Source organism: Eriocheir sinensis, chromosome 52 (genome assembly GCF_024679095.1).
Source record: "Eriocheir sinensis breed Jianghai 21 chromosome 52, ASM2467909v1, whole genome shotgun sequence".
Classification (NCBI taxonomy): domain Eukaryota; kingdom Metazoa; phylum Arthropoda; class Malacostraca; order Decapoda; family Varunidae; genus Eriocheir; species Eriocheir sinensis.
The window spans coordinates 7,041,543-7,047,542 of record NC_066560.1 but is presented as its reverse complement, the minus strand read 5'-3'; the positions used below and the strand labels follow the sequence as shown (position 1 = coordinate 7,047,542).

The 6,000-nt window shown below is 41.6% G+C and overlaps 1 protein-coding gene across 1 annotated transcript in view; it reads right to left on the bottom strand.

Annotated features, from left to right (window-relative positions):
• The window catches only part of LOC126983010 (arrestin homolog), a 37,634-nt gene that overhangs the window by 30,500 nt on the left and 1,134 nt on the right, over positions 1-6,000 (bottom strand). The window lies entirely within an intron of this gene.

The following is a 6,000-nucleotide window of genomic DNA, read 5'->3' as shown; positions in this document are numbered from 1 at the left end:
ATAGAAAGGGATGAGGAGGAGGAGGAAGGAAGGAAGGCAGATGAAGGATTGAAGACAAGTCGCTCCTTTCAGAAATCCTTCGTCTACTGTAGGAACTAGGAAGGGAGAAAAGGAAGAAGGATGAGGATGGAGCTTCAACTTATCCTTCGTGTCTGTAGGAAGGGAGAGAAAGAGAGAAAGGAAGGACATGTGTGTTGGAAGGGAAACTCTTGAAACTTTATTATACTTGCAAAAGAAAATGTAAATGTAATGGGTGAAAGAAGGAATAGGAAGATGATAAGGACACGGAAGGGAGAGAGAAAAGGAGAACAGTGAATTGGTAAGGATGAAGTGGTCCTTAAAGTTATCCTTCTCCTTTGTGTAAGATGGGAGAGAAGGAGAAAGATGAAGGGGTAGAAAACAGTCCCTTCAATCATCCTTCGTTTGCGTAGGAAGAGAAAGGAATGAAGGAGAAAGTGGAGAGAAGGAGAAAGATGAAGGGGTAGAAAACAGTCCCTTCAGTCATCCTTCGTTTGTGTAGGAAGAGAAAGAAATTAAGAAGGAGAAAGGGAAGCCATGTTGGAGGATAAGGATAGGGCTTCAACACATCCTTCGTCTATGTAGGAAGGGAGAAAGAGAAAGGGAAAAAAGGAAATGACATGTGAGAGGATGAAAACGTGGGTTGCAATTGAGCTGAAAAAGGAAAACGGGGTAATAGGAGAAAGAAAATGGGGGGTGGTTACAGAGAATGGGATGGGGTTTTAAAAGAGATGGTGTCGTGTAAGGGGGAGTTAGGTAGTAATGGATATGGTGTGGGGAGAGTAATGGATTGGAGGGGGGATTAGTTGTGAGAGAGAGAGAGAGAGAGAGAGAGAGAGAGAGAGAGAGAGAGAGAGAGAGAGAGAGAGAGAGAGAGAGAGAGAGAGAGAGAGAGAGAGAGAGAGAGAGAGAGAGAGAGAGAGAGAGAGAGAGAGAGAGAGAGAATCAATCAAACAAACAAACAAATAAAACAAAGAGAAAGAAAGAAAGAAAGGAATAAAGAAAATAAGAAAGAAAGGAAAAGAAAATAAGAGAGAGAGAGAGAGAGAGAGAGAGAGAGAGAGAGAGAGAGAGAGAGAGAGAGAGAGAGAGAGAGAGAGAGAGAGAGAGAGAGAGAGAGAGAGAGAGAGAGAGAGAGAGAGAGAGAGAGAGAGAGAGAGAGAGAGAGAATCAATCAAACAAACAAACAAATAAAACAAAGAGAAAGAAAGAAAGAAAGGAATAAAGAAAATAAGAAAGAAAGGAAAAGAAAATAAGAGAGAGAGAGAGAGAGAGAGAGAGAGAGAGAGAGAGAGAGAGAGAGAGAGAGAGAGAGAGAGAGAGAGAGAGAGAGAGAGAGAGAGAGAGAGAGAGAGAGAGAGAGAGAGAGAGAGAGAGAGAGAGAGAGAGAGAGAGAGAGAGAGAGAGAGAGAGAGAGAGAGAGAGAGAGAGAGAGAGAGAGAGAGAATTAATCAAACAAATAAACAAAACAAAGAGAAAGAAAGAAAATAAGAAAGAAAGAAAAGAAAAGAAAAGAAGAGAGAGAGAGAGAGAGAGAGAGAGAGAGAGAGAGAGAGAGAGAGAGAGAGAGAGAGAGAGAGAGAGAGAGAGAGAGAGAGAGAGAGTGTTAATCAAACAAATAAACAAAACAAAGAGAAAGAAAGAAAAGAAAAGAAAAGAAGAGAGAGAGAGAGATAGAGAGAGAGAGAGAGAGAGAGAGAGAGAGAGAGAGAGAGAGAGAGAGAGAGAGAGAGAGAGAGAGAGAGAGAGAGAGAGAGAGAGAGAGAGAGACTTATTTATTCACAGATAGACTAACTACATATTTTCCTGCCTCGTCATTCGTATTCGTAACACAAATACCGCAAAGAGATTCAACGTCATCCCCGTGTGCCTGCATTAGATAGCTTACACGCCTCACTCGCCGCCTCTGTAGCTTGTTATAATATGCAAAGGCTTTCTTATGGACACCCGGCACACAATATTCCTTGGTATTCACGTTGCTGGGTATTCAAAAGCTCGGCATATACTCTTATCTTCGTCATTTTAAGCTCGGCAGTATATGTGGTGTTGGTTATTTAGCGCGGCACAAACTGTATCTTGGTTATTTAGCTCGGCAAAAATTCTATCTAGGCTATTTACCTCGGCACAAACTCTATCTAGGCTGTTTAGCTCGGCACAAACTCTATCTTGGTTATTTAGCTCGGCACAAACTCCTTCTTACTATATGTCGGTTATTTAGCTCGGCACAAACTCTATCTTGGTTATTTAGCTCGGCACAAACTCCTTCTTACTATATGTCGGTTATTTAGCTCGGCACAAACTCTATCTTAGTTATTTAGCTCGGCACAAACTCTATCTTAGTTATTTAGCTCGGCACAAACTCTATCTTGGTTATTTAGCTCGGCACAAACTCTATCTTGGTTATTTAGCTCGACACAAAATCTGTCTTGGTTATTTAGCTCGGCACAAACTCTATCTTGGTTATTTAGCTCGGCACAAACTCTATCTTGGTTATTTAGCTCGGCACAAACTGTCTAGGTTATTTAGCTCGGCACAAACTCTATCTTGGTTATTTAGCTCGGCACAAACTCTATCTTGGTTATTTAGCTCTGCACAAACTCTATCTTGGTTATTTAGCTCGGCACAAACTCTATCTTGGTTATTTAGCTCGGCACAAACTCTATCTTGGTTATTTAGCTCGGCACAAACTCTATCTAGGTTATTTAGCTCGGCACAAACTCTATCTAGGTTATTTAGCTCGGCACAAACTCTATCTTGGTTATTTAGCTCGGCACAAACTCTATCTAGGTTATTTAGCTCGGCACAAACTCTATCTTGGCTATTTAGCTTGGCACAAACTCTATCTTGGTTATTTAGCTTGGCATAAACTCTATCTAGGTTATTTAGCTCGGCACAAACTCTAGCTTGGTTATTTAGCTCTGCACAAACTCTATCTTGGTTATTTAGCTCGGCACAAACTCTATCTGGGTTATTTAGCTCGGCACAAATGATATCTAGACTATTTAGATCGGCACAATCTCCTCCTTATATACATAGCGCGTCAGAGCAGCACGCGATGTCATTGACCTTTCTATCGCATGTGACTATTTTTACCGTTGAAAAGACTTACGTTGTCATGCCCTGCGTCTTTATAGGCCTTACTCAGGGAGGTGTGGATGTTGGGGGGGAGGGGGGGGCAGGGGAGGGGAGCTGAGGGGTGAGGGGTGAAGGAGATAGGAAGTGCTGGAAGAGGGGAGACACGAGGCGGGTGTGAAGTGAAGGTAAAAAGGAACTAAAGAAATGTGAAAATGACGGAGGGAGGGAGAGTGGGAGAGGGAGAAAGTGAGGTATAGGATAAAGTAACGTAGAGAGATAGGGAGAAGGAGAAGGAAGAGAGAAGAACTGGAAGGAAAGGGAAGAGTGAGGGAGAGAAAGTGTGAGTAAGGGGAGAGGGAAGACGGAGAGAGAGGAGCTGGGAGTAAAGAGAGATGAGCGGGAGAGTGTGTATGAGAGGAGAAGCAAGAATGAGAGAAAAGAGCTGGGGGGAATAGAGAGAGAGAGAGAGAGAGAGAGAGAGAGAGAGAGAGAGAGAGAGAGAGAGAGAGAGAGAGAGAGAGAGAGAGAGAGAGAGAGAGAGAGAGAGAGAGAGAGAGAGAGAGAGAGAGAGAGAGAGAGAGACGGGAGTACGAAAGAATATTAATCACTCCAGGTAGAAACAAAATATAATTACGTAGAAACACCTGAGACAAGGGGACGGAGCATACCCAGGAAGACAGTGATTAATTAACAGGTGTGATAAATCCTTTCAAAAGCCGAGAAGGGAGAAGCAGGTGCGGAAGTTAATTATGACTGCAGGTAAAAAAAATATATATGAACTAAGGAAGCTCTCACGTGACCTTTTTAGCTGGAAGAGAAGAGAAACTGAGACAAAGGAACGAAATGATGGAAGCGGTATAGAGGTGTGGGACGCTTTGACACAGGTAGAAAGAAGCAGGTTAAGAGTGATTAAAAGAGAGAATCGAAAAGAATACAAGGGAAAGAAACAATGGAAGTGACATAGAGGTGTGGGACGCTTTGACACAGGTAGAAAGAAGCAGGTTAAGAGTGATTAAAAGAGAGAATCGAAAAGAATGCAAGGGAAAGAAAAAATGGAAGTGTTATAGAGGTGTGGGATGTTTTGCTACATGGAGAAATAAACAGGAAGAAAAAAATAAGGCATGAGAGAGAGAGAGAGAGAGAGAGAGAGAGAGAGAGAGAGAGAGAGAGAGAGAGAGAGAGAGAGAGAGAGAGAGAGAGAGAGAGAGAGAGAGAGAGAGAGAGAGAGAGAGAGAGAAGAAAATATGTAAAAGAAACAGATAAAATAAATAAACAAACAATAACAATAATCACAAGTAGAAAAAAAGAAGATAAATAAACCAGCAAAAAAATATAAATAGAAAACAAAAACAAAATAAAAAACAAATAACAACAATAACAACCACTCGTAAAAAGACCAATCAACACACATCACCGGTTCCTCTTCACTCACTCATCACGGCAACCATAAACAAAAATAAACAATAACCAGACCCCAGTTCGATATGTAGGTCGACTCGTAACACATTCAGCCACTCTGCTTCCCCATTAAACAGCTGTCAATTGTTATTCAGCCAATGATCCACTTATCGTCTTCGTGGGAGCTGCCTTTCCCTCGCTCACACCTGTACATCTTTACTTTTTATGCAGGTGAGAGAGAGAGAGAGAGAGAGAGAGAGAGAGAGAGAGAGAGAGAGAGAGAGAGAGAGAGAGAGAGAGAGAGAGAGAGAGAGAGAGAGAGAGAGAGAGAGAGAGAGAGAGAGAGAGGTTGAGCGTCAATCAGAGAAACATAAAATTTTGAACATGCTAACGAGAGAGAGAGAGAGAGAGAGAGAGAGAGAGAGAGAGAGAGAGAGAGAGAGAGAGAGAGAGAGAGAGAGAGAGAGAGAGAGAGAGAGAGAGAGAGAGAGAACGTTAAAGTAGAGAGATCGAATTAGTCTCAGAAATGATCGTTATAAGCGAGAAAAACAGGACAGTATCATCCGACAGTCTTGGCTGACGGGTATAGGACAAGTTGGGACAGTGGCAAACGGACACTTGCAAGGACATCGACAGCAATACGGCAAAACAAAAGCCAGAAAAAGAGAGAAACCTAAGAATCAGAACTTATTTGAGAGGAGAAACGAGCAGAAATTACATCGAGGCATTGGGACAGGACTAAAAAAAAAGAAGAAAGTGATAGAAGAGAAAAGGTGGCAATAGGATAAAACATGAGACAAGAAGAAAAAAGATTATAGAGTCGGAGCCGGGAGAGAAAGATCAAGAACAATAACATAGGTAGAACTCTTAGGCTGCTGGGAATATCTACTTAATGGAAGCATAGAATCATAGCGACAAGAAGGAAGAAGATGGAGATAGAATAAAGTTAAATAACGAAGGCATAAGTAGAGGGAACATGATCTACCTGACTTAATATTGGATTAGTACGATCAGGTCTTCAGAAGGGTCGTAAAGAGAATGATTAAGTAAAACCCTGAGGCGTAGTGAGAAATATATGACCATTAGGAAGAAGATGGGATAGAATAAGGTTAAATAACGAAGACATAGGTAGAGGAAACATGATCTACCTGACATATTGGATTAGTACGATCAGGTCTTCAGAAGGGTCGCTAAGATGATACTAAAGTGAAGCCCTGAGGAGTAGTGAGAGATAGATGACGACTATTAGGAAGAAGATGGGGATAGAATAAGGTTAAATAACGAAGGCATAGGTAGAGGAAACATGATCTACCTGACATATTGGATTAGTACACGATCAGGAGGTCTTCAGAAGGGTCAAAAAAAAATTATATATGACGACCATTAGGAAGAAGATGGGATAGAATAAGATTAAATAACAAAGACATAAGTAAAGGAAACATGATCTACCTTCTCTTCTCCTTTCACTTTTTTTTCTTTTTTTTAGTCCTGTCCCAATGCCTCGATTTC